Consider the following 26,296-nt stretch of genomic DNA (forward strand, 5'->3'; position numbering starts at 1 on the left):
CCCCTGCTCAGCAGGGAGTCTGCTTTTCCCTCTCCCTCTGCACCCCCTCTCTGCTCCTACTCTTTCTCTCTCTCTCAAATAAATAAATACAATCTTTTAAAAAATAAAATCTTTTAAAAAAATAAAAAATAAATAAAAAGAAGTTTGTCTTTGAAATGTCAGTATTGTGAAGTGTTAGTGGTACTACCTGAAAAAGAATTTCTGTGATTAAGTAAGTTTGGCAGACGCTTGGATAAACCGAGTGTACCAGGTTTTTTTACTACAGGACTCCTTGGAGGCTGTGTTTGCATTTTCTATCACGAGTAACATGCCCGGATAGCAGAGACTTCCTAAGGCGGCTGCTGTGAGATTTAAACCAGAGGATCCACGTTAAGAGTACACAGTATCTGACACAAATGTCATGATTAACATCATTATTAGTATGCTCACTCGGTACCACAAATTTATCACGTTAGAATTATTACAGTAATTTAAAATGTAGGGAGATTGAGCCTTAGAGAAGTTAAACAATTTGAAAGGACACAGCTAGTAAGAGGCAGAGCCAGGATTTGATCTCAGATCTGTTGCCCAAATACCTATTAACTTTGATATAATATTTCCACAAAAAGTAGGACTTAAAAAACAAAATTGAAAATTAAAAGGTAAGGGACAAACTAGGAAAATATTTCCAATGATATCACTTTCCAAGTATCTCATTTATTTCTATATAAAGGGCCTTCATAAATCGATAATAAACTTTCCTAAAATAATAATGGGCAAATTATCAACAGGGTAATTCATGATAGTGGCCAAAGGACTTCTAAAAGGTGTTCAGGGACACCTGGGTGGCTCAGGTGGTAGAGCATCCAGCTCTGGATTTTGGCTCAGGTCATGATCTCAGGGTCCTGAGATGGAGCCCTGCATCGGGCTCCACGCTCAGCAGGGAGTCTGCCTGAGATTCTCTCTCTCCCTCTGCCCTTCCCCTGGCTCCCACTCTAGATAGATAGATAGATAGACAGATAGATAGATAGATAGATAAATGGTGTTCAGACTCAATGGATTTGCTTATTTGGACAGTAATTTAACAAAACAAAACAACTTTAAACAGACTCATGGCTACAGAGAACGATCTGGTGGTTGCCAGAGGGGAGGGATAGAGGAGGGAAGAAAGAGCTGGAGGGGATAAATAGGTGCAGTCTTGAGGTTATAAAATAAATAAGACATGGGGATGTAAAGTACCGCATAGAGAACATAGTAACACTGTAACAACTCTGGATGGTGACAGATGGTGACTAGACTTATTGTGGCGACCATTTTGCAATGTATATAAATACTGAATCACTACATTGTACATCTAAAACTAATAAAATATTGTATGTCAACTATCCTTCAATAAAAAATAATTTCAGAAACAGACATCAATTGCACACCTGCAGACCCAATACAGAAAGAATTAGAAAAGAAGATAGCCACAAAAACTTTAAATTAAATAAACAAAATGCCATTTTTATTTTTTTCCAAATTGACAAAATCTTATGTCTACTCACATAATGGCTGTGGGGACACAGACACTTTCAAACAGCTTTTGTCATCATTACTAGCACAACCGTGGTGGCAGGGAATTTGCCTTAAAATTCTTATCTTCTGGGGCACCTGGGTGTCTCAGTCAGTTAAGCATCTGCCTTCGGCTCAGGTCATGATCTCGGGGTCCTGGGATGAGCCCGCATGGGGCTCCTTGCTCAGGGGGGAGCCTGCTTCTCTCCTCTGCCTCTCCCACCTGCTCATGCTCTTGCTCTCTCTCTCAAATGAATAAATACAACCTTTAAAAAAAAAATTCTTACCTTTTGACCTAGTTATTTAATTTCTAGGAATCAAGAAAACTAAAATTTTTAAATGAATCAACTATGTAGACAAAGATTTATGTTTAAGGGTGTTTATCATGGCATTATTTCTGTGAGCAAAAATGTGAGAGGGAATCTTAATTCTGTCAATAGAGGAGGGTTAAAAAGTATGGACATTCATATGATCGCAGTCATTAACAATCATGTTTCAGAAAAGTGATGATATGGAAAAATGCATATGTTTTAAGTGAAAAAAGCAGAAACTTCCAATTTTCTGAAAGACAAATATGTATATATATGTATACCCCCCCCACACAGATTTATTTGAAGAAAGCACATCAAAAGGTCAAGGGTGTCTCTCTTTGGGCCCAAGGATGTCATGAATGATGCTTATTTTCTTTCCTACAACTTCCAAATTTTCTATCATAATAATTCAGAAAAACATAGCAATAATTTACTTTCCACAGTTGTTTAAATTCAAAACTGCTTTGACGTGAACACTATTTTAGCCAATACCTTATAGTTGGAGGCTGGGCTACCCTGAGGAAGAGTGGGAAGGGCTCATGTGTCAGGGTGCCGTATTCCCAGGGTCACGTCAGGGGTGAGAGGTGGAGAAGCAAAGCAGGACATCAGCAGAAATTCCCCCCATGCACGGTCCTCAGCAGCCAGGATGCAATGTGAGAGGACTGGCATTTGGCTCCCCCCACAGATGCCTCCCCAGCTCCTTCTGTTCACTTTACCACTGACAGACTCTGTAGTTACATGGGCACTAGGTTACATGTGTGCCTTGAATACAGAATGGCTGTCAGTTGTTTTTTTGTTTTGTTTTTTTACCAATTTGTAGAAAATAGTAAGAATAGTATTGACAACATAAAAATTTATGCTCACAGATGTCTATCACATCATTTATATGAGCAAAAATGTGAGAAGAACCTTAATGGGCCAGAGTATACCGTTTTCCATCCTGAATAGGATTTAGAGCTTATAAAGGACGAGGATGCTATGCTTTTTAAAATTTGCTGCTGTAAATTGCCTGTACACTGAATGTGGAAGAGATTATTTAGTGATTGGTGCCTAATAGGCATCTTAAATGTCACCTGTCTACAGATCTCTTGCTTTTTTTTCTGCCAAATGTGTTCTAGTTTTCATCATCTCGGTTAAAGGTGCTACTATTAACCATTTATTTACCTTCCGATATGCAGGTTGTTCTTGCTTCTTTAATTTCCTTCATGCCTCCTGGTATCAACTCTATCCCAAAAGATATTTTTAATTTTATCTGAATTGCAACTCATTAGTCCAGGCCAAGGAAAATGGATCTGTTTGGATACGTTTTCCTTCTCAACAGGTCTTCCCATTTGCACTCCCACCCTTCATAATCTATTCTCTTCCTGGCAGTCCAAGGGATGTTTTACAAAAGTAAATCACATCACTTCCAGCCTTTACCTAAGGCCTGTCAATAGCTTTCCAAACTCATAGAATACTATCTGTACTCCTTACGTAGGTATCATGGTTCTCCCTGATCTTACCCTGCCGACCCCTCTGACTTCACTACATACCCCTCCCCCACCACGCCCACTTCTACAGGCTTCTTACAGGGTCGCCCATGATGTGGGCCTGTTCCCACCACAGGCCTTCATCCTAGCTCATCCTTCCGTCTGGAGCTCTTTCCCCCAGACCTCTCCATCATTTACACCTTAGCTCACATACTACTTCTTCATTAATTACCTTCATAACTCCCCAATTTGAAGTCCCTCACTTGACCCTGTCATATCTGCTTCCTAGTACTCAACATTTTTCAACAGTTTTTTCTTTATTTGCTTAATGTGTGTCTCATCTAACTAGAATGTAGGTCCCATGGAACAGGAACCTGGGCTGTCTTGAATCCCACACCCCGAGAATCTTGCCTGGCACATAAAATATTTATTGAATGAGTGCACATGTATTTAATAATAAAATATAGATGTCCTCTTATTGATCTGTTGGGAGTAAGCACCGTAAATTACATACACATTCTAAAAGGCATGTCAAACACTGCTATTTTGGGGGTGAAATATATTAATATCTAAAAGCCGGTGACCGATTTACCTTTAGTGAGTGCTCCTGCTTGGTCACGAGAGGACTCCACTAAGTGCCATGGGGTGACGGAGAGAGGAACTGACAGCGTGGGACAGAGCTGGGAGCAACCTAGCACAGTGGCCAGGCCAGGGAGGAAACCAATCCAGCCTGGCAGCTAATGGCCACCGACAGGAGGGTGTGGTCAGTGTGCAAAGCACAGCAGAGGGTGATGCAGGAAGGGGCGATGGCTTCAGGAGACACTGTGAATTGCAGGCTCAAGGCAATTTGATAAGTTGCAAGTAGAACTCTGGTTCAGGGAGACATGTCAAGACAGGTGAAACCCCAAAGTAGTAGGAATTAGAGTATAAGGCAAGTTATTAAAACAAACTCAGACTCCAGGAACCCAGAGGGTGTCTGCAGTTAGAAATGATGTAGCAGACAGAGTGTGGGTCTGCAGACAAAAACAGAGGTGTGGCAGCTTTCTGCCCGGGCCCCTGCTGAATGAGAGGACAGCCAGCCGTGTGACTTTGTGTGTATGTGTGTGTTTCAGTAATTCTAATACATTTAAGAATATTTAGTGGAACACAACAAAAAGTATCATCAGTCCGCAGAAGCCTGTGGTCAAGAGAAACAGACATATAACTGGCCCTTTTGCAGTAAAGCTTGAGTTTGAAGGATGAAGAGGCAAAATCACTTCCTGAAGGCTTTGCGTCAAGTGCCACTGGACGAAAAGCACCCAAGAATATCACTTTAGATTTCTTTGACTGTATAATCATCCCATAAAGCCAACAGTAGCATGAAGATCCTACTCGGAAAAAACCCACTTCTCTCACCTGAGGATCCGCACGCAAACACAGGCAGCTGGCCAGGCGCCGTCCAGTTTGCTGTCAGGAAGGCAGGGATGGGTCCTCAGACAGGCTTGAACTGAGCCAGACCCTCCCCATGGAGATCCTCTGTCCTGTCGCAGACTCAGGGGCAAGCTGCTGGGCAGGGATTCCTTTCAGCCCTTCCTCCCAAGGTCTGCGGAGATCCTAGAACCGTGTTCTCAACTGTGGCTGCAGAGTGGAATCACCTGGAAGGCTGTAAAAAATACCAAAGCCTGAGTCCCACCTGGAGACTCCGACGTCACTGGCCCGTGGTACAGGCAGAGCCTCACAGTATTTAAGAGCTCCCAGGTGGATCTAATGAGCCGTCCCAGCTGAGAAGCATGGCCCTGGAGGCAGGGGCTGAGTGACCACAGATGGAGGAGCAATTGTATCCCCTCTGGTGGGAGGGGTGCTGAGAGGTACCTGGCAACCAGGTAGAGTCAGGTCAGTCCTATCAATTCCCAGCACAAATAGCTTTTGTATTTCTTGACATCGTTAGTAAATAATTTCTAAAATGTCACCCAGATTTTATTTCATTATTTACAAGATAAATTTTTACTCCTCATTGTTTCATTTGGTGGAATCAGAGACTCTTAAGCTTAGGGTTATGGCTTAGGGCCAACGTGGAGCACTGATTATTTTGTTTGATGCAGTATTGCTTAGTGATGATTAAAGCAGGCTCTAAAATCAGATGGACCGAGGTTAATATCCCAGCTCTAAAATCCCCACTTCTGAAATCTGCAAATGAGAAGTGAGATTAAGAATAAAACTGATGGGGGCGCCTGGGTGGCTCAGTCGGTTGAGCACCGACTCTTGGGTTTTGGTTAAGATTGTGTTCTCAGGGTTGTGGGATCAAATCCCATGCCGGGCTTCACATTCCATGCAGAGTGTGCTTGAGACTCTCTTTCCTTCTCCCTTCGCCCCTCCCCACTTTGTGTATGTGCCCTCTCTCTGTCTCAAATACATAAATCTTTTTTTAAAAAAAAGATTAACATGGATTGAATATGGTCTTTGTAAAAATTAAATAAACTTCTATAGGTATAGTGTATAGTCTGGTAATTAGCATATAGTAAAATACTCCATTATCACCTCCACATCTTAGTACTAATTTTTTTAAATTGAAAACTTTCTTTAAAAATTGTAGCTTTTGGGGTGCCTGGGTGGCTCAATCATTAAGGGTCTGCCTTCGGCTCAGGTCATGATCCCAGGGTCCTGGGATCAAGCCTCGCATCGGGCTCCCTGCTCAGTGGGAAGCCTGCTTCTCTTTCTCCCATTCCCCCTGCTTGCGTTCCCTCTTTCGCTGTCTCTCTGTCAAATAAATAAATAAAATCTTTTTAAAAAATTGTAGCTTTTGTTTTTTTAGACTCACTCTATCATATAGGACTTAATAGTGCTTTCAACAATAGTTACATTCTACACTTTTGTATTAGTTATGGTTCCTTCGGTTACAAAAAGCAGAAACCAACTCTGGCTTCCTAAAGGGAAAAAAAAAAGCAAATTGTTGGGGGAGGATACTGGGTACACAATAACAGCCAAGTCACAATGAAGCCAGGAATCATTCAGAGTAGCTCCAAATGGGACTCGTGTCTCTCTTCCAAATTCCACATCTCCGAGGGAGGTCCCTGTAATGTGATTCATTTGTAGACCAATTTACAGGGAATGAAGTTACTGAGATGGTATATCAGTTTTCTACTGCCATGCAAAAAGTTACCACAAACATAGCAGCTTGAAAGAATGCTCATTGGGTCAAAGATCTGGGTATGGCTTTACTGGGTCTTCTACTCAGGGTCTCACCAGGCTGAAATCAAGGTGTTGGCCAGTCTGAATTCTTGTCTGCAGGCTCTCAGGGAAAATCAGTTTCAAGCTTGCACTCAGGTTGCTGGCAACGTTCAATTCCTGTGGCCGTAGGACTGAGGGCCTGTTTTCTTGTTGGCTGTCAGCTGGGGGCTGCTCTCATCTCCTTGAGACCACCCTCGTGTCCTTGCTCAAAGCCAACAGGTGAATCTCTCTCCAGTCTGCTGTGATGGAGTCTTCTATAATGTAATGTAATCACAGAAATGACTATCCCATCATTCTTGCAGATGCCGCCTACATTCAAGGAGAGGGAATTACACAGGGTTTGTCCACCAGGAGGTGGAGATCCTGAGGGGACTAGACTGAGTTGAGTAGCATCACCCCAAATTCATGTCCACCCAGAATCTGTGGTGTGACCTCACCTGGAAATAGGGTCTTTGCAGATGTTATCAAGTTGAGATGAGTTCATGAGTGAGCCCTAAATTCAATGACTGGTATCTTTATAAGAAGGGGACAGGAGACACAGAGAAGATGTGAAGATGGAAGCAGAGACTGGAGGTATGTTGCCATAAGCCAAGGAACACCAGGGATGCTGGTAACCACCAGAAGGTAGAAGAGAAAAGAGCCTTTGGAGGGAGCATGGCCCCATGGGACACCTTGGGTTTCTGTTGTTTTAGGCCTACCAAATTTGTGATACTACATTACAGTAGCCCAAGGAAAGTAATACAGGGATCACTCAGCACTCTGTGGATTAAAGGTGGTTGTTAAGAATGAAGTTGTGGGAAGGGGAGGAGCAATTCCTAGAAAAGGGAGGCCAAGGGGTGGACAATCTCTTGGTGAACACTACAGGTGAGACATTTGATTCCCTCCACTTTCCAAAGTTTGGTTTTGCATGACTTTTATTTTTTCCTTTTTATTTAAGAAAAAAAAAAGTACTCAAAAATTATAAGAATAGTACAATGAACTCTTGTATACCCTTCACCTAGATTTATTAACTGTTATTATTTTGCTTTTTTTTTTTTTTGCAAGGTTTTCTCTCAGAAATCATGGAAAGGATAAAGGATAAATCATGATCCAATTTTGAGTGGAAAAGACATGAATTGAAATTAAAGTTTTCACCACACGATACTTGCTCTGTGGTTTTAGAAACATTATTTTTAAATACTTTGAGCATTTGTTTAATCTCATACAAAATGGACCTAGCAATGTCCTTTCTTAGAGCAAGTTGTGACTGGTAAGGCAGCCCTAGAAAGCACCCAACAGAGAGACTGGCACATGTGGGTGCCGAATACATGTGTGTTCTTCAATTCTTTCCATTGGTTTTCCTAATTTTTTAAACAAAAATTTTCTACTTCAATTGATAAGGACATCACCTTCAGATCCCTTTTTCTCTCTCTATCCCGAGTGTTCGGGCAGCAGACACTTCTGCAGGACAACTGGGGGCCACGTTCATATCTATACCTACATTTACCAACCTAGCACCTCCACCCTCTCTTGTGGCACCTCTAGTCCCTTGAGGAACCACCCTCGCACTTCCCACTACATCTGGGTATCCTAGAAGATGTCCCTCACGTGTCTATGGCCCTGGTGACCGTGGGACTCTGCTGGACCTCACCACCCCTCCTTCCATCCCACAGGAGTGGCCATCTTCTCTGCCTGTGGCCACTGGACTTGGCTGGTCCCTCCATGCTATGCCACCAGCTGACCTGTCACTGCTCTGCTGGACACAGTGTCCACTCTTTCAGTGTTCAGTGCCGAGGTCACATCATGAGTAATAGAATGTGGGGGAACCTGGACCCTCCTCATCTGAGTGTCCTAAAGCAGTCACAACCTGCACACAACTGCCATTCCCAGTTTGGAGAAGCAAATCTTCACGTTTTCACCTCCAACTTTTTTCTCCTAGACTCAGACTCTGAAGGTGAGGCTGGGTATAGATTCAAGCCACAGGGATTAACTTGGATTAGAAGTCCCCATCTGTTTTAGTCTGTCAGGCTGATGTAACCAAAATTCCATGAACTGGGTGGCTTATAAGTAATAGAAATTTACTTTTTATAGTTCTGGGGATTCTGGGGTTCTGGAGAGGGCCCTCTTTTTGGTTCACAGATGTGTCCTCACATGGCAGAAGGGACTAGGGAGCTTTGGCGGGGGGGGGGGGGGGGGCGTCATCTCTCTTATAAGGGACCAAATCACCTCCCAAAGGCCCCACCTCCTAAGACCATCATCTTGGGGGTAGGATCTCAACATATGCAATCTGAGGGGACACAAACATTCAGACCATGGCACCTTCCCACTCCAAGGCCTGCTTAAAGTCTCTTTAGTCCCCATCTTTCCTTAGGACGGGATCTCTCTCAACATGCCCTTCAGGCCTCCCCTCTCCCAAATTCCATTATCCCCCTCACCTGGCCTTCAGAACGGTCCAAGGGTTCAGAATCCTAGCAATGGATTGTTTCTCCAAAGGCTGCTTAGCGACCACGTGAAAAGCCTCAGTGAGGCCTACGGGTCCTAACAGTTCAACGAATGTGCCCAGAGGTCTGGACCCTACAGTGAATAGAAGGCTCCAAGTCAAGATCTTTGCTGTGTCTTCTCAAAGCATCTTTCACGTCCTCTCCTCTTCGTTTCCTTTTTTCTATGTCCTTTCTTTTCATACATCTTTATCAAAATTTTAATTAAAAGGGTATATCTGAATGTTCTTTCCTTTTAACAACAGAAGGATTTCAGAATGAGTATAAGAAAAATAAAGGCAGTCACACACACACAAAACCAACCAAACAATTTATTTACTTCAGTTGGATTTATCATCTCAGCACTGATAAAAAAATATTATGGTTGGACAGAAATTAGTAAGATAAACAAATTTTTCTTTCACATAGTTCAAAATTTTCAGTGGCATCAGAGTTCCATCTACCATTTGAAATGTCCCACATGGGGCATATTCAAAGTCTAAAACTCCAAGGGCAATGTAATTTAGTACTTAAAAAAAAGAAATATGTGTCAGAATATAGTACTATTGCCAGAGGAACATTCCAAACAGATAAAAGTCGGGCTAAAGATAAAACAGACATTTCAATTGAAAAAACCTTTAAAGATTTTAGCTCAACAGATCTTTGTTGCGTGGCCAGTCTGTGCTGGCTATTAGGTTCTTGAACTCAATACTCAGAGAATTACAAAAATAAAGTTAGTCTTGCTATCATTGCTAAGCTTCTAAAAATTTTTTTTAAAATTTAACACGGAGAAAAGAAAATGCAATGCTTCCAATTCATTACTGAACTATTTTGTGCCAACTTCAGCATAATCAGGAAACAGGGTTTCTTTTTCAATGAGGGACTTCTGAATTGTTTACATGGAAGAAAGGTTTTCAACTGGCACGATCTTAAAAATAGAATTTTGTTGCATTTTGCAGTATTATCAATGCCAAATTAGCCACATCCGTCGCATTTAGTCTGTAAATCAAGGGGTTAGTAGAATCTTATTACTGTTCAGTAAAAACACTGTTTTTTAAATCCCATCTAAAACCTGTAAAGTAGATTTCTTCTGGCAAATACGGGATTTGACAGCATACCAGGGAGCAGGGAGCATGTGCGAGGTCCTGCCCACGCGTGGGAGCCTGATTAAAGCTGGGGAAAGAGGGGAAACTGATTTACTTACACAGATTGAGAATTAATTATCTCCATCCAACATATTTAGCACTAAAGCGAGCCGATCTCACTCACTGTCAGATACTGCAGAGCTGGGAAACAGATGATGGGTCCATGGCAAACATCCTTTTCCTGAATATTCTATGTATGATTAGTGAAATGATTGAAAGATGAGTTCCAATACTGAGGCATTTATAGCATCCAGCTGTTGAGGCTCCTCTGATTCCTTCTGGGCTCAGTAGTCACCTCTGGTTAAAAAGAAAAAAAAAAAAAAAGACAACCCTTTTTACATTTTAAAACAGGCAAATATAATCTGAAGTTCTGCTGAACCACCCTCTTGCCTGGCCCCAAATATCATCTAATCGATACACAGAGATCCTTGAAAACACCCCAAATATGACTCCAATTATCCAGCAACATGTTGTTTAGTAGCAGATGAAAAACCCAAAAAGCTTTGGAAGGAGAAATGTTTCAGGGCTCTGAAGCTAAATTGGGAATGCAAATTTGTGATGATTGAAATAAAGTATCATTGCTGGGACTACTTTTTATTTTTTTTAATCAACCTCATCCTTCCTCTGTCAAATAGTCTCTTTCTTTATCCAAGTATTTTGTCTTTTTAGTGGAAAATAAAGCTAAACATCATTTTACTAATTACTTACTTTCCCATTTTAAATAACCAGGTCCTTCTGCCTTGTACATAATGCTAGGGCAAAACCCATAGATTCACAATCTTGTGATCCATCCTTCTTGGCATCTATACAAGAGAATGAACAACAACAACAAACTACTGTGACACTGAAATTTTATATCTGTACTGAGGACGCTCGTGAGGGTCACCTAATGTGAGGGGGTGCAATAAGGGGTCTTCTCTACAGGAGTCTCCAGTGGATCTTCTGGGAGGGAAAAATAACCTGATATGGCAGAGATGCCCTATAGCCTCAAGGATGGATACTTGCAAAGGAGAAGCAAAGGAAAAAAGACAATCTCTTGCCCTTCCTCAACATTCAGTACAGGCAGAGAATTTGGGGGCCGAGTGAAGATATCAGAACTCAGTCTTGGAGAGGTGTAACATTGAATGAGGCCCTGTAATGTTGTTTTTGTCTTTTGTCTATCCAACTTCAGAGCCTAACCCAATACCTAGCAAATGGTAAGCATCCACAAAATACTTGTATTTTCTTTCTACCCAAATTCCAAGAAACTTGCTGAGGTTTAAAGAAGCAAAGGCTATTTGAGAAGCAATGATATGAATTATAGCTGTGATGCTGGGAGCATTTTAGGAAAAAATAGGGCTTAAAGTTTGGGGGTTGCTTTAGTCAAGATATGTTAGGCTATGCTGAAGTAACAAACAACCTCTCAAATCTCAGGGACTTAACATAATAAAAAATTATTTCTAACTCATGTAAAGTCCAGTGCAAATTATCCCAGTCAGGTCATTCCCTTAGGAGGCTCTCTTCCAGGTGATGACACAGGGATCCAGGCTCTTTCTATCCAGTATTTTTGTCATCCTCTATGCTACCATTGTCTTCTGATCTATCTTTGCCAACCAATCAACCATGGAATGGAAAGAGAACATGGGGAGGGTGTACCCACTTTCCATTGTTTCAACTCAGAAGTTATACATCAAGCCTGCAACAAATTTCCATTGTTTAAAACTAGTCGGATGGCCCTACCAGATATGTGGGACTGGAAAATGTACTTTGGCCATGTACCCAGGGGGGCGGGGTTGGGTGAGTGTATAGGCCATCATTGCCATAAGTACCTGATAAAAATACTGATAAAGAGAGTAACAAGATAGAGCGAATGGGTGAAGAAGCTGAGCCACAGTAACCATGTTGACATGGCACCAGTCACAGAGACTGCAGGAGGAGCAAGCAAACAACAGCAGCAAACCAAGGAGGCAGGTCAAGTCAGGGTAGTCACACTGAACCACAGAGAAGGCCAGCAGAAGTGAATGCCATGGGTTGCAGAGTGCACGTCTGGGCTGCATAATTCCTAGGTCTCCAAGGAGAACCTGAGATATTGCTAGGAGAAGAAAGTCACTTAGAGGTAACTTACCTACAGTTACTTAAGGTTTAGGCCTCCTATGCTGAGGCCAGATACATAGACCACTCTCATAGTTGTCAGTCTATTACTTGTAAACCAATGGGCTCCAGGAAGATGAAACTTAGCAGTTATAAGTCACATAACATCAAACATACACACAAATACACTAGTCACTTTCATCTATTGAATGCACTTTATATATAATCATCTCTCATCTTTACAATAGCCTTTACATTAGCTATTTGTACATTAGCTTTACAATAGCAATTAATCGACATGCTAATTTTCCTTAGTTTCTATGAGGAAACTAAATTTAGAGGGATTAGCTTGTCACACATTTTGTGAGTCATAAAGCTGGTATTCTGAACATGTGAAACTGACCCTAAAGTCCAAACTATATTGTAGTAGCTCCTCTATGTTCATACTCTCTGCTACACACACGCTTACACTAAACTACCATGAGGAAGTGTACCCAGCAGCTAGCCCTGTGTAACAGACCACCCCAAAACACAGGGGCTTAAGAAGAACCCTTCGCTATTTCTTATAAGCCTATGGGTTGGCTGAGTGGTTCTGCTGGTGTCGACTGGGTTTGGCTGGTGTCTCTCAGGTGTCTATGGCCAGCTGGCAGGTTGGCTGGGGCCTGCCTGATCTGGAATGGCTTCAGCTGGGGTGACTTGGTTTTGCTCCATATGTCCTCCAACACTGCAGGAACCTAGCCCAGCCTGTTCTCCTGGCAGCGGCAAGCCTGTAAGACAGAATGGAAGCACAAGGCCTCTGGAGAGCTAGGAATGACCGTGTCACTGTGGCTGCCCTACTGGCCAGAGAAAGTCGCAAGACCAGCCCGGATTCAAGTGTGGGGAAACAGAATCTACTTCTGAATGGAAGGAGCTGAAAAGTCACTTTGCAAAGGGCTTAGATATGAGGACTAGAGATTTGGGGCCCTTTTTGCAATCAATCTAGCACATCTCATATCTTAGAAAAAAAAAAAAAACAAATAAGAGAAACATGTTTGCTTAAAATGTGGTTTTATTAATTGATGAAATAGCATCAGAGTCTTCCAAAACGTGTGCGCCATCTAGTCCCTTTGGTCTAAAAAGTGCTGGAGAAGACAATGTGCTCAATGGATAAATATCTTTTTTATTTAGGGAGGCAGGGCACAAAAATACCTACTTCCAGGCACCAGAGCCATCTAAAAGGAAAACGGCCTTGCAGTAGAAGATTAGGAAAAAGGCAAAATAAAACTGGAAATTTGACTTCCTGTGTGCCCTGCAAAGAAGGGGCGGGAGGAGCTGTGAATGTATGATGAGCAGCTGGCTTTTATTTTTAAATGCATATTACTGCTACCCAGATTTTTTTTTTTTTTTTTTAGAAAAATGGAAGGAGACTTACTAAGGGATTCTAACACATAGGAATATAGTTTCAAGTAGACACTAATGTGATTGACATGGTCTTTTCAGAATAAATCTTCTGTTCTTTGTGATCTATTTGTTTGGTCTACAGAATAGGAAAAAGAAATACACAATGGATCCTGAAAGGTTAAAAAAAAAAAAAAACGCTATAGATTTTTAGTAGGCTCTCAAGAAATGTTTGAAATCAGCCTGAATCAGACTTCTGAAATAGACTTTTCTTTCAGGGAGCTCAGTTTTGATGTTCACGAGCATGAGAAGCTGCATCTCACACTCCTAATAACACCAAAGGCCTTTGTTCAGAGGGAATAATTCAATGCCATCAGTGGTAACCAGGGTGCTGCAATATTATTTTTAGGCCCAGAATTACAAGTACACTAAACACATAACATTAAGAAAGCCACAGGGAGAGCCAACCTAAAGCTACTTTGTAGTGAATCTAGAAATGATAAGGCAACTGATGCATAATCAAATTGCTTTGCAGGTTTTATAGTCAACTTATGGAACTAATTTCTATACACTCTCACCAAGGACTGCAAACAAAACAAAACAAAACATCGGTAAGATAACAGAAATGACTAAAGCAAGGAGGGTGTAAGGGAGTAATGGTAATTATGGTGAACCCCATCTCAAAGGAACTGATCAAAACTCAAAACAAACAAAAAACATTATACAAGCCAAACAAAAGAAGTCTGGGGACAGACCTGACTTGCACTCCGCCAAATTCATGACTTTGACTCCACATCAATGCTAGATTAATAGGGAGCTCTAGTCATAACTTCTCTTATTCCTAATCAACACAAAGATTAAAGAAAATTTTGTTCAGGCTTCTTTTCTACTCTCTCCTTTGGAAAGTTAAAATAATATTACAAAATTATGTGCCAATTTCAAGAAGTACATTTATATGTGATTATCAACTATGATATCTTACCTGGAATTTTCTCTGAAGTTGTTTATACCTATCAAGAAATGGAGAAGCAAGTTTTGGGAGATAACCAAGATTCTAAATGCTGTATTTTCCCTTGAAACAAATATGAAATCTAAACAAAAGAGTAACTTTTGTCTGCATTATGTAGATAGATCTTAAAGAATAGAGTGTGAAACCCAAACATAACTGTGTGGCTCAGTGAAAGAAACAGCAGAAAAGCACAAGAAATAAACATTTGTTTGTCCCCAAGTAAAACAATCCTAGATATAAAGAAAACTTTTATTTTCCCCAATAAGAAAAATCACTAAAAATGTAACCAAAGTCATTGTTAGCAGCACTCCCCACCGTGTTCCGGAGTGCAGCGTCTTATTTCCATCTAAGCCATGGGAGAATCAGTGCTTTTTGATTCCATGTATGATGCTGTCACCGGCAATATTCCCTCCAGGAGCAGAGACCCATCTGTGTACTATTAGATGTCTTGTTTTTATTCATATTCATCTTGTTGGTGTTTATGTTTGATCTCCATAACATAAACCCTACTGTTTTGTTTTTGAAAGATCTATAAAGATCTATTTGAAGATTTATCAAAGATTTATAAAGATCTATTAAAGATGTTCTGTAGACATCACCAACTGCAAATGCAACCTGATACTCCAGAAACAACTAGATTTATATTAAATATACTTGCTTTTTTCTCAGACTCCACCAAGTGATTTCTAGAATCACTCAAAAATGGCATTGATTGAGGTTTTTTTAGGCCATTGTGCCTTCCCCCCAAATAGCACTTAACTGGTCAAAATGAAGTAAATGGAAGAGAGCCCCAAATATGAGAAACTTCATAGGGACTTGGCTATGATTCCTCTCCTCTTAAGGTCACTTTTAAAAAACAGAACGTAGGGGCCCCTGGGTGGCTCAGTTGGTTAAGTGTGTGCCTTCAGCTCAGGTCATGATCTCTAGGTCTTAGGATCAAGCCCCATGTCAGACTCCCAGCTCAGTGGGGAGTCTGCTTATGCTTCTCTCTCTCCCTCTCCTCCTGCTTGTGCTCTCTCTGTCTCTCTCTCTCTCAAATAAATAAGAAAAATATTTAAAAAAAATAAAAAATAAAAAACAGAAAACACCTCAGTTTATAATATATGATAATCAAACTATTCCAATGCTATTTAGCCTTTTAGAAAAGATCAAAGAGTTGGAGGTGAGGATGGCATTCTTAATGCCCAACAACAACTCTTAACAATCTTTTCTCCTTTCTGTCACTATTTTCCACACAGGCAGCAGCTGCCACTCCATAAATCACTCCCCATCCCAATTGCCCACTATGGAATTCTTCCCCCACGGGCACCCGGCGCCATGTCTCCCACTCACGGAGCCAACAGGGTGGCTCACAATCTGTTTCTTTCTCTCCCACCCACGCTTTGCCCTTACCTCCACAGGACGCCTCCGTTCTCTCCCCACCCCCATCCCATTCCCACCCGCAGGGCCTCCGTTTCTGCTCCCCTCAAAATCACTCTGGTAGGTATAGTCTAGTCCCTTATTTCAACTATTTTTCTTAGGAAAATCTGTCCATTACCCAGATTCTGTCGCAAAAAGGAAAGTCCACGTGCTGATATACCTACAAAGCAAAAACCCTTCCTTCTTGAAAAGCAGACAGAAAGGAGAAAGGCCTTGTATTCATTTTTTTAATTCCTATGACGATGCATGGGCACATCCTATCCTGTGTGCTGCCCTACAGACAGGATAATTATGCCAAGGAAGTTACAAGCCCCTACATGGCAATAAAAACGTAAACCTTGTCAAACACATGCCAAAGTCCTCTTATTTCCCAAACCACTTATTGGTTTATTTTATTCGCTCATGTTTCTTTCAAAATTTTTTGGCTGGAATTTTGCGGTAGGAAGAAAGAATCTTCTTGTGCCCTGCTATGTAAGACAAGAGGTCAATTGCTTGAAGCTTTACCTTGTATTTACTAAGAGGATGAAACAATGAGATTCAGTGACTGTTAGATGTTTTTTTTTTTTTTAAGATTTTATTTATTCACTTATTTGAGAGAGAGAGGGAGAGAGGGCAAGAGAGCACAAGCAGAGGGAGTGGAGTTGCAGAAGGAGAGGGAGAAGCATGCTCCCTGCTGAGTAGGGAGCCTCACTTGGGGCTCCATCCCAGGACCCTGGGATCATGACCTGAGCCCAAGGCAGACGCTTAATGGACTGAGCCACCCAGGTGCCCCTGTGACTGTCACATTTTAAATGCAACAAGAATAACAGTTTTGAATTAATTCCCTGACTTTTCATCCATAATCTGTTCAGACAATCCACCTAAATTTAGTGACTTCAGAGAATTTCTGTGGGTCATGAATACAGGCAGAACTTTGCAACATGATTCTTCTGCCTCCTACGACTTGGCCTGGGGGCAGTCGGCTGGCTGCTGGGCTTCTCTGAAAGATCCATGGCCATTTCACTCACATGCCTGGTGTCTTGGGGGGATGGCTGGAAGGTTGGGCTTCCAGCTCCTTTCTGCTCGCCTTCTCATTTCCATATAATCTCAGAGCCTCTCCATATAGTCTTTACAGGGTAATTGGACTTTCTATATGACAGTTCAGGCTCTCGAGAGTGAGTGTTTCAAGAGACAGAAAGAGATCTGCCAGTCTCTTAAGGATTGAGCCAGAAATGGGCACATTGACACTTCCACTGTGGTTTATTGGTCCAAGCAGTTATGAGCTTTTAATGTGAAGATTCAGAGCGTCACTATTTGATGGCAAGAATAGAAAGAAAAGAAAAGAAAAGAAAAGAAAAGAAAGAAAGAAAGAAAGAAAGAAAGAAAGAAAGAAAGAAAGAAAAGGAAAAGAAAAGAAAAAAGAAATAAGAACAGAAAAAACTGTGGCTATCTCCAACCCACCACACTTCCTTATCAAGATCTATACCTGGAAGACTCAGCTCGGTTTCTTCCACAGCAGGGGTCAGCAAACTATGGCCCCCTGACCAAATCCAGCCCACCTCCTATTTTCACAAAGCTTTTTTGGAATATAATCACACCCCTTCATTCATATATTGTCTAGGGCTGTTTTTACACTACAACAGCAGAGTTGAGTAGTTGTGACAGAGACCATATGGCCCACGAAGCCTAAAATATTTACTATCTGGCCCCTTAACAGAAAAAGGTTGCCAACTCCTATTCTATAGCATAAAGAGAACCCATTTAGGATGGAGACAGTAGTAAAACACGCTCCTTCCAGCCCTGGTCAGTCGTGAGGCAGAGAGGTAGGGGACGAGCTCAGCCATTTGTGTCCCACTGTGCCCCCTAGGACTGAGTCCTCCAGGAGGTACTTAGTAAAAACATCCAGAGTAAGGGAATCTGAGGTCATAAAGGGTGAAGGGCTAGTGGCATGCTCCTCTAGTTGGGGACTGGGATGGGGCAGGAGGGGCAAGCCTCCAGGAGAAGAATCGCACCCAGGCACTGCCAACATGACACAATACTACAGCAATACAAGCAAGGCCACGCTACAGATGAGCTGAGTAGCTCCCTCTGTGGGGTCTGTTGGGGGTTAGAAGGTCCTGTACACTTCAGTAAACAGGAGCACAGAAGTGGGCACAGCCCAGGGAGCAGCTTGGAGAATTTATGACTAGGGAAAATGTCTGAAACCCAGACACATCCTGGTGACCAACATTCTGGAGACTGGACCAGAGGCTTCATTCCCCAGCAGAACAATAGTCTGAAGCTCTCCAGCATGTGGGTACAGGCCCCCAGGGCATGCAAGCTGCACAGGTCTCTGCTCTCCCCAAGAAAAGCAGGAGGAGGGGCAAATTGAGTCTTTTAAGAGAGTAAGAGAGATGGTGGCACTGCAAGACACTGTTGCCATTGTTTGTGGCAAGATCAGATTGTGTTTTTGAACCCCCTCCCCATCAACGGATATAGCCCTAAGGAATGTCAGATTATTGATAGGAAATAGATAAACTACATTTTTTCCCACACATCTGAGTGAAAGTATAAATTTTAGACCCTGTTACAGTGAGATTTTATGAATTTCTTATATTCTTTTGAGTTAAAATCACATTGTAAAGCTCTTAACATCATTACCAGGTCTTAACATCAAACTTCCAATAGGACTGGGATGAACTTCTTCAGGGATGGAGGGCATTCCTGTGGTAGGGCATAAAGTGAAGTTTACGAGCAGTTTGGCCTAGTTCCACCGTGGCTGGGGTCAATAATGACCTTGGGCAATGCAGTGTAAATGTTGAACGGAAGCCATTAAGGCCATGTTTGTCCCAAGAAAATAAAGAAAATAATAGTTCATTCAGATGCCTCCATAGCAAAGTTTCTTTCTCTACCCCCCAAATACTACCACTCTGCTCTACAAGTTCAAAGGGTGTGGGTCACTTTTCTTGCTTGCCAGTGAACCAATCACTGGCTGTTGGAAAACACAGTGAAAGGTTTTTAGTTTTTAGCAGGTTGGCCCAAGTGCAGAGGTGTGGTTCAGGTTCATGATTTTTCTCCAGCGGGAGCCCTGGCATGTTGGCTTAAACTGACTGAAGACTTAGGAAAAAGAGAGCCTGGGTTTGAAAATAAGGGCAACATTTTTCTGGAAGCTCTAATGGATTCTTACAGAGCATAGACAGAACCATCCCAAAAAACAGAGCTGTTAGTAGACAAAATACCTACCTTAGCACAAATTTTAAGGTAGGCTATTTATTGCGGTGTAACAAACCAGCCCTGAACGTAGAGGCTTAAAACGACATAAATTTTCTTATGTCTCATGATGCTATGGGTTGACTGAGCTCAATTGGGCCACTTTCTGCTCCATATGATGTCATCTGGAGCCATGGTCATCTGAGGGCTCATCTGGTTTTAGAAAATCCAAGATGGAGCTGAATTCTCAGTGGGAGCTGTCAACTGGAGTGCCTAGAATTTTCCTGCACACAGTCTCTCTTTGTGGTTAGGGCCTTTCAAAGCATGGCAGTTGGCTTTTAAGTGGGAGCATTCCAAATGCAAATGTTCCAAGAGGAAGAAAGTAGAAGTTTCAAGTCTCTTATGGCCTAGACATAGAAATCTCAGAATTACACATCTGCCATATTTCATTGGTCAAAGAATCACAGGGCCAGCCCAGATTCAAGGGGAGGGGAAACAAACCCTATCTTTTGGCAGAAGATGTGGCATGGGTGTACAGGGAGGGGACCTTGAGAGAGATAGAGAAGCAAAGAGAGACAGAGATTGATTGATTTTAAAGAATTGCTCATAGGATTTTAGAGGCTGACTGTGCCTCTGAAGTCCAAACTCTGCAGGGTAAGCCACAGGCTAGAAAAGAAGGGAAGAGTTGCAGTTGGGTCTGAAGGCAGGCTGCTGGTAGAATTACTCCTTGTTTGGGGAAGGTCAGTCATTTTCTATTAAAGCCTTCACATGATTAGATGAGTCCCACCAACAACACAGAGAAGAGTCTTCTTTGCCAAAAGTCTACTAATTATAATGTTAATTTCACCCCAAAACACCTTCACAGCAACATCTAGAATAAGGTTTGACCAAATATTTGGATACCATGACCTAGCCAAGTTGACACATAAAAGTAACTACATAGGGAGCAATCTTAGAGCCTGGCTACCACAATAGCCAAGGTTCTTCTTGTCCACACCGCTTCAGGTCACCCCTCCTCCCATCCTTCCCCATCCCCATTGCCTCTCTGTATCTTCCCTTCTCTTCCTTTATTCCTTGTGGACCTAGGTTCCTCTTTTCTGCCTCAGCCTCCTATTCTATGACCCTACCTCTCTTCTACTGCTTTGTTTTCCTGAAGGAGGAAAGTTAATGGAATATTTTCAACCTCAGCTATTACTCAGGGGTGTCTCATTTGTTTGGTGCTCAGGGAATGAATATTCTAAGAACTATGGTGAGTAAAGTGGAAAGAAAGCCAGGTTAGGAAACATGCCCCTTGGTGTTGTAGGACGTGACTGGTAACTTTGCCTCTCAGAACCAGAGTTTCCACTCCTTTCTCAGATGGCACATTTCAGGCTCTTCATCCATGTAGGCATTGGAAAAGACCAGAGGAGCCCAAGGTTCTCTTTCTCCTCCCAGGCACCATATGTTCTCTGCAACAATGGCCATCTGGAGATAGTGTTGTCTTTTTTGTTTTGCTTTGTTTTGAAAAAGTAGACATTTCTGAGTTGATAGAAGGAAAGGATAGCACCTTGTCCAGAGCATGGGAAAACTATATTCTTAACAGGTGGAACTTAGAGGGTTCCAATCAAACCTCTGTGGGTAAGCAACTACTATTTGTGTTTATGTGGGAACATGAGTTACCCGCTACACTGGGTGGGAAATGTCTCACAAAACTTGCATTTCACACCTTTACCTAGTGTCTTGCAGTAGGATGAACACAAAGCAAGTATACCTATATTTGCAATCTCCAAAACTTTTCCAATGTGTGTATTTTGAGTCAGGGAGATCCTTCTGTTTGAACTTCTCTTTCTCCCTAGGAATGATTATTCACACACACACACACACACACACACACACACACACACACACACTCTTCAATGGATTGTTGAAGAGAAAGAACACTTCTAACAACTGATACAAGAACAAACATTCTCTTAGATATCTGAGAGAAAGATAACAGGTAATGAAAATCCAGAGTCAGAAAAACTAGGTTCAAAATACATATGGGAACTTCTACAAATATGTATGTCAATACATAGAAAAAGTTCTAGAAAGGATAGCTACCCAGTATAACCATGGATGCACTGGGAGGGGGATGGTATTGACATGGTGAGGGGGCATTTCATATTTTTTCTATATATTTCTGCATTGTTTAAATATCTTATACCAAGCAAGGATTCATGTATTTCTTTGGTTTTTAAAAATTGTGGACTAGAGTATATATTAGCTTGCTAGAGTGACTTTAGGAAAGTACCACTAACTGGGTGGCTTAAACAATAGGAATTTGTCTCACAGTTGTAGAGACTAGAAGTTCAAGATCAAGGTCTGGCAGGGTCAGTTCCTGCTGAGGGCTTTGGCAGAGAATCTGTTCCATGCCTTTCACCTAGCTTCTGGAGGTTTGCCGGCAATTTTGGCATTCTTTGGCTTGTAGAAGCATCACTCTGATCTCTGCTTTTTTTTTTTTAATGTTTTTTTATTATATTATGTTAGTCACCATACAGTAGTACATCCCTGGTTTCTGATGTAAAAGTTCGATGATTCATTAGTTGCGTATAACACCCAGTGCACCATGCAATACGTTCCCTCCTTACTACCCATCACCAGCCTATCCCATTCCCCCACCCCCTCCCCTCTGAAGCCCTCAGTTTGTTTCTCAGAGTCCACAGTCTCTCATGCTTCATTCCCCCTATTTTATTCATTCCCCCTATTTTATTTTTATTTTTTTAAAGATTTTATTTATTTACGTGACAGAGAGACAGCCAGTGAGAGAGGGAACACAGCAGGGGTGTGGGAGAGGAAGAAGCAGGCTCCCAGTGGAGGAGCCCAATGTGGGACTTGACCCCGCAACGCCGGGATCACGCCCTGAGCCAAAGGCAGACACTTAACGACTGTGCTCCCCAGGCGCCCCACCCCATTTTAAATAAGGTCACGTTCTGAGGTACAGGGGAGGGAAGGCGGGAACTTCAATATATGAATGGGGGAGACAATTCAGTTCTTAACAGAACAAAACAAAAATGAGTGTCTTATAATTGCTTTCTAAATAAAAACAATCTTGAAACAACTGTGGTCAGCACCCTGCTGTGCGTAAGCTCCAGCAGGAGTAGGAACCAGTCATTATCCTCTCTAAGTTTCCTTTCTGCATTTATAAAATGGGGCCAAGTATATCTGCTTTCCTTACCCCATGGAGTTGTGGTAAGGGTCAAATAAGGCACACCAAGTGCTTTATACCATGCAAAGATTACACCAAGGGGAATACATACTGCGATTAAAGATGAGACATCCAGTCTCGGGAAGCATGCTCCTTGAGTAGTGAAGAGAAGCAGACGTGTCTAGCCCTTGTGACCAACAGATGGCAGATGTCACATCTAACTTTCCTTCAAAACTGTAAGGTGCCGTCATAAGTTGAACCTGGGGGAGGAGATAGCAGGCATAAATTTCGGGTTTTTAAGGCTTTATTTTAATTTTTTAAAAAGATTTATTTGTTTATTTGAGAGAGAGAGAGAGAGAGAGAGAGAGAGTGAGCATGTGAGTGGGGGAGGGGCAGAGGGAGAGAGAAACTCAAGCAGACTCTGCACTGAGTATGAAGCCCAACTTGGGGCTGGATCTCACGATCCCCCCCCCCCCCCGCCCCACCAGATCATGACCTGAGCCAAAATCAAGAGTCAGGCACTCAACTGACAGCACTACCCAGGCACCCCAGGTTTTTAAGGCTTTAATTCAGTGCACAGAATGATGCTTTTCATTTGAACAGATGTTTACTTTCCCAACTTCAAAACATGGTCAAGGCCATGCGCAGAAGTCAAGAAGAAATAGATTTGTGACCTTAGCCTAGAGCAACAGTTCTTCACCTTATCTGGGTCCCAAATTCTTTGGAGAATCTGATTAAATAAACAAACAGACAAAAACCATGGATGCTTACCTCAGAAAAGGGTACCTAGACAATTTTGCACATGATTTCAAGTTCCTGAACTTCAGTTCAGAATCTCTGATTTGAAAAAAAAGTATTTAAGATAGAAGACACCTGAATGAAAGTTTAAGAAAGGGAATACTTTGGGAAGAGCCTGATTTTTTTCTGGTTCAATTAAAAAAGAATTCATCCTCATTCTTAGTAAAAAAGGCTGGATTAGGGTGCCTGGGTGGCTCAGTCGGTTAAGGGTCTGCCTTTGGCTCTGGTTATGATCTCAGGGTCCTGGGATGGAGCCTCATGTTGGGCTCCCTGCTCAGTCAGGAGCCTGCTTCTCCCTCTCCCTCTGCCCCTCCCCACCCTCGCTCTTTCTCTATCTCAGATAAATAAATAAAATGTATTTTTTTAAAGCCAAATTACAAATGCTTTCTATATATCCCATCTCTGCTCATGGTATCCCGAGAGCGTTGACTTTTGTGACATTGAACTGAGGTGTTCTGAGAGGCAATCGGCGGGATGACTTTCTTAACTCCCAGTGATGGGTACAGAAGTTTGAAACAGTAGCACTGACATTTGAGATTTTGCCTCAGGGAAGAGGTGGCCAGCACTCTAAAAGCAGCCTTTCTGGGATTCAGAAGTTTAAGCTCTGCATGTCTGAAAGAGTATCTGCTCATGTAAGAGCATGGCTTCCAGCAAGGGAGACTGGACAGCACCTGGTACACAAAGTTTCACCACCAGCAGGGAAGAAGAGTGCTCAGAATTTAGAGGTCCCTGAAACAGGAGCCTTGAGGCCTTGCTTCTCTTCTCACTGAGGTGGATAAAATAAAATTTCTTTCTTTTCTTTTTTTTTTTTTTTAAGATTTTTTTTTTAAGAGAGAGAGAGTGACAGAACAGGCATGAGGAGCAACTGGCAGAAGGAGAGGGAGAAGCAGGCTTCCCGCTGAGCAGGGAGCCCAATGTGGGGCTTGATCCCAGGACCCTGGGACCATGACCTGAGCCAAAGGCAGATGCTTAACCAACTAAGCCACCCAGGTGCCCTGATAAAATACAATTTCCAGATAGGCTAAAGGAGCTGATGACAGGGCAGGTCTACAGCCTCATTCCCAGGAGTGTCTACTCTAAGAGATGGGCCTAAGTCCCCTGGGTCCCAGTGTGATGCAGGACTGGTGGGAGATTTTGCACACACCAGAGTGGCCCAGAGCTGGTGAAAGGTCTAAAGCAGATCCACAAGGTATCCTGCTTGTTGGGATGGCCCAGAAGTAGCCAATAATTCCTGAGAGTCTGTGAGGACATAAGAGAAGCTCAAGTTGAACTGGGTCTGGAAGGGCCTTGTGGTCAGGAATGCAGGACCACTCTGCCCAGTACACATGGACTGATGACCAAAGGTCAGAGGGAAACTGGGTGTCTCTCCAAAGGCAGATGGTAGGATGACCCCAGTGGGACCTGGGCAGTACATACACTTTCCCCTTCTCAACCTTCATCACCCAGCTCAGATGCAACTCCATGTATACTGAATGACTGAGATAGTTGGGAACTCCAAACAGAAACAGAAAATTAAGTTTAGCCATTAATATATATATATTCATTTCTTGCTTTGATGGATTTCAAGACATGCTACCCCAATATATGGTACCTTGGAATAATAAATATGTTACGATGAAGGATTTTTTTTTTTTTAATGGCAGAAGCAGGAAGGTCATCTGACCTCCTTCCCCTATCCTTTCTTCCCTGAAACAAGTCTTAATACTCCCAGGTGAAAGGCACCTCCCTGTGCCAGCAGGAAGGAAGTCTTATGACCAGATACTGCAAATCTGAAGCCAAAAAATCCTTGCAAACAAGCCTTGTTAAATATCTTCTTAGTTATTTCTTCACCATTTACTACTTTTAGCCTAAACCCATCTGTCTCATCAATTATTCACATGTTTATTGTTTGTTGTCTAAATGATATAAAAGCTTCCTGCTCTGGTCATTTCTTCAGGTCTTTTTTCTCTTGCGAAGGCTTCCATGTATAGATAAAAACTCAATAACATTTGTGTGCTTTTTTTTCCTATTGTCTTTGTCAGTTTAATTTTCAGACCCAACAGAAACTGAGTCTAAGAGGGTTGAGAAAAACGTTTCCTCCCCTGCAGTTACCAAAGACCTGGCACTCCAAGCTCATTGCATTTTCTTGTAGACCTTTCTATATTAAGGGAAAAAATGTATTACTTTGGACCCAGAACATCTCATTGTTCTTTTCTTAGAAAATCTATATAAATTAACCTCAATTATACTTGTTACTGAGATGTTGGTAGCCTGAGTTTTCTCATTCTTCCGGAATTATGGGGTTACCCTTTTCTGTAATATCAAACTACCCTTTTCTGTAATATCAATCTAAAGGGGCCTGAGCCACCAGCTGCCATGAAATGAGAAATCCAGGGCCCCTTGAGACATGTCTGGGGTATCTCTAGTTCACGCTGGCTCTGACGCCTTTCCTCATCCTGGGTCTATGTTTCCACTGCTGTGTGTGGACCTTCTATTCCATACTCCATCTCCTCATGTCACAGACTGCCCCATTTCCCTCCCTCCCACAGGACCACTGACACAAGGCTGTGCCTGCAGCAAATTTGACAGAAGGTTTGGGAGGGCACAACAGAGAGGAGCTATAGCACAGACAACAACTCATAATTGAATGTTAGACATTCGTCTGGAATTCCCGCTCCCAGGAACACCTGGCTAGCTTTTGCTTTCTCTCCCCTCTGCCCTCAGCCTCTGCCATGATATATTCCTCTGGTGACTTTCTCTTCTCTTTCTCTTGTCTTTGCAAAGCAATGTAGCCCTTTCTTTGTTCTGTCTTCTTCCTTGTTATTTTGCCCTGGAGCCTCATTTTTCATATCTAAATGGGCAATCAACAACAACAAAAGGCCCTTCTTAATAGGGTTTCCATCACTGACATTTGAAATAACAATTATTTTTCTTTGCTGCCTACGGTACTTCAATCCTTCTCCAGTGAGAATAAATAGCACAGAACCCACCTTGATTTAGGGAGCAGAATATTCGTTATGGTTCACAATCTTCCAACTGTCCTCCTGCCACAGTTATCATCCACTTTCCAGACATTTCTGAGTCGGATGAACAAACAGGAGTGGAAATACAAGTCACCCGTTTCCTCATTTGGGCCATCTCTCTTACTGATCCAGAGGCTGCCGACCAATTGGTTCTGTAACAATCCAC

At 42.3% G+C, this 26,296-nt stretch overlaps 1 long non-coding RNA gene across 4 annotated transcripts in view; it reads right to left on the reverse strand.

Annotated features, from left to right (window-relative positions):
• The window catches only part of LOC123789166 (uncharacterized), a 248,153-nt gene that overhangs the window by 104,199 nt on the left and 117,658 nt on the right, over window positions 1-26,296 (reverse strand). For 2 of the 4 annotated variants that reach the window (XR_015723933.1, XR_006778698.2), the window contains exons 4-8: window positions 26,098-26,282; window positions 22,443-22,590; window positions 8,935-10,418; window positions 6,536-6,774; window positions 4,709-4,955 (exon numbers count right to left, since the gene is read on the reverse strand). This is a non-coding gene — a long non-coding RNA (uncharacterized LOC123789166). Of the gene's footprint in view, window positions 1-4,708; window positions 4,956-6,535; window positions 6,775-8,934; window positions 10,419-10,829; window positions 10,925-22,442; window positions 22,591-26,097; window positions 26,283-26,296 lie in introns of all 4 variants that reach the window. The other 2 variants (XR_015723932.1, XR_006778697.2) reach the window with 2 other exon arrangements.

This window comes from Ursus americanus, chromosome 3 (assembly GCF_024610735.1).
Source record: "Ursus americanus isolate L20-20 chromosome 3, mUrsAme1.1.p, whole genome shotgun sequence".
Classification (NCBI taxonomy): domain Eukaryota; kingdom Metazoa; phylum Chordata; class Mammalia; order Carnivora; family Ursidae; genus Ursus; species Ursus americanus.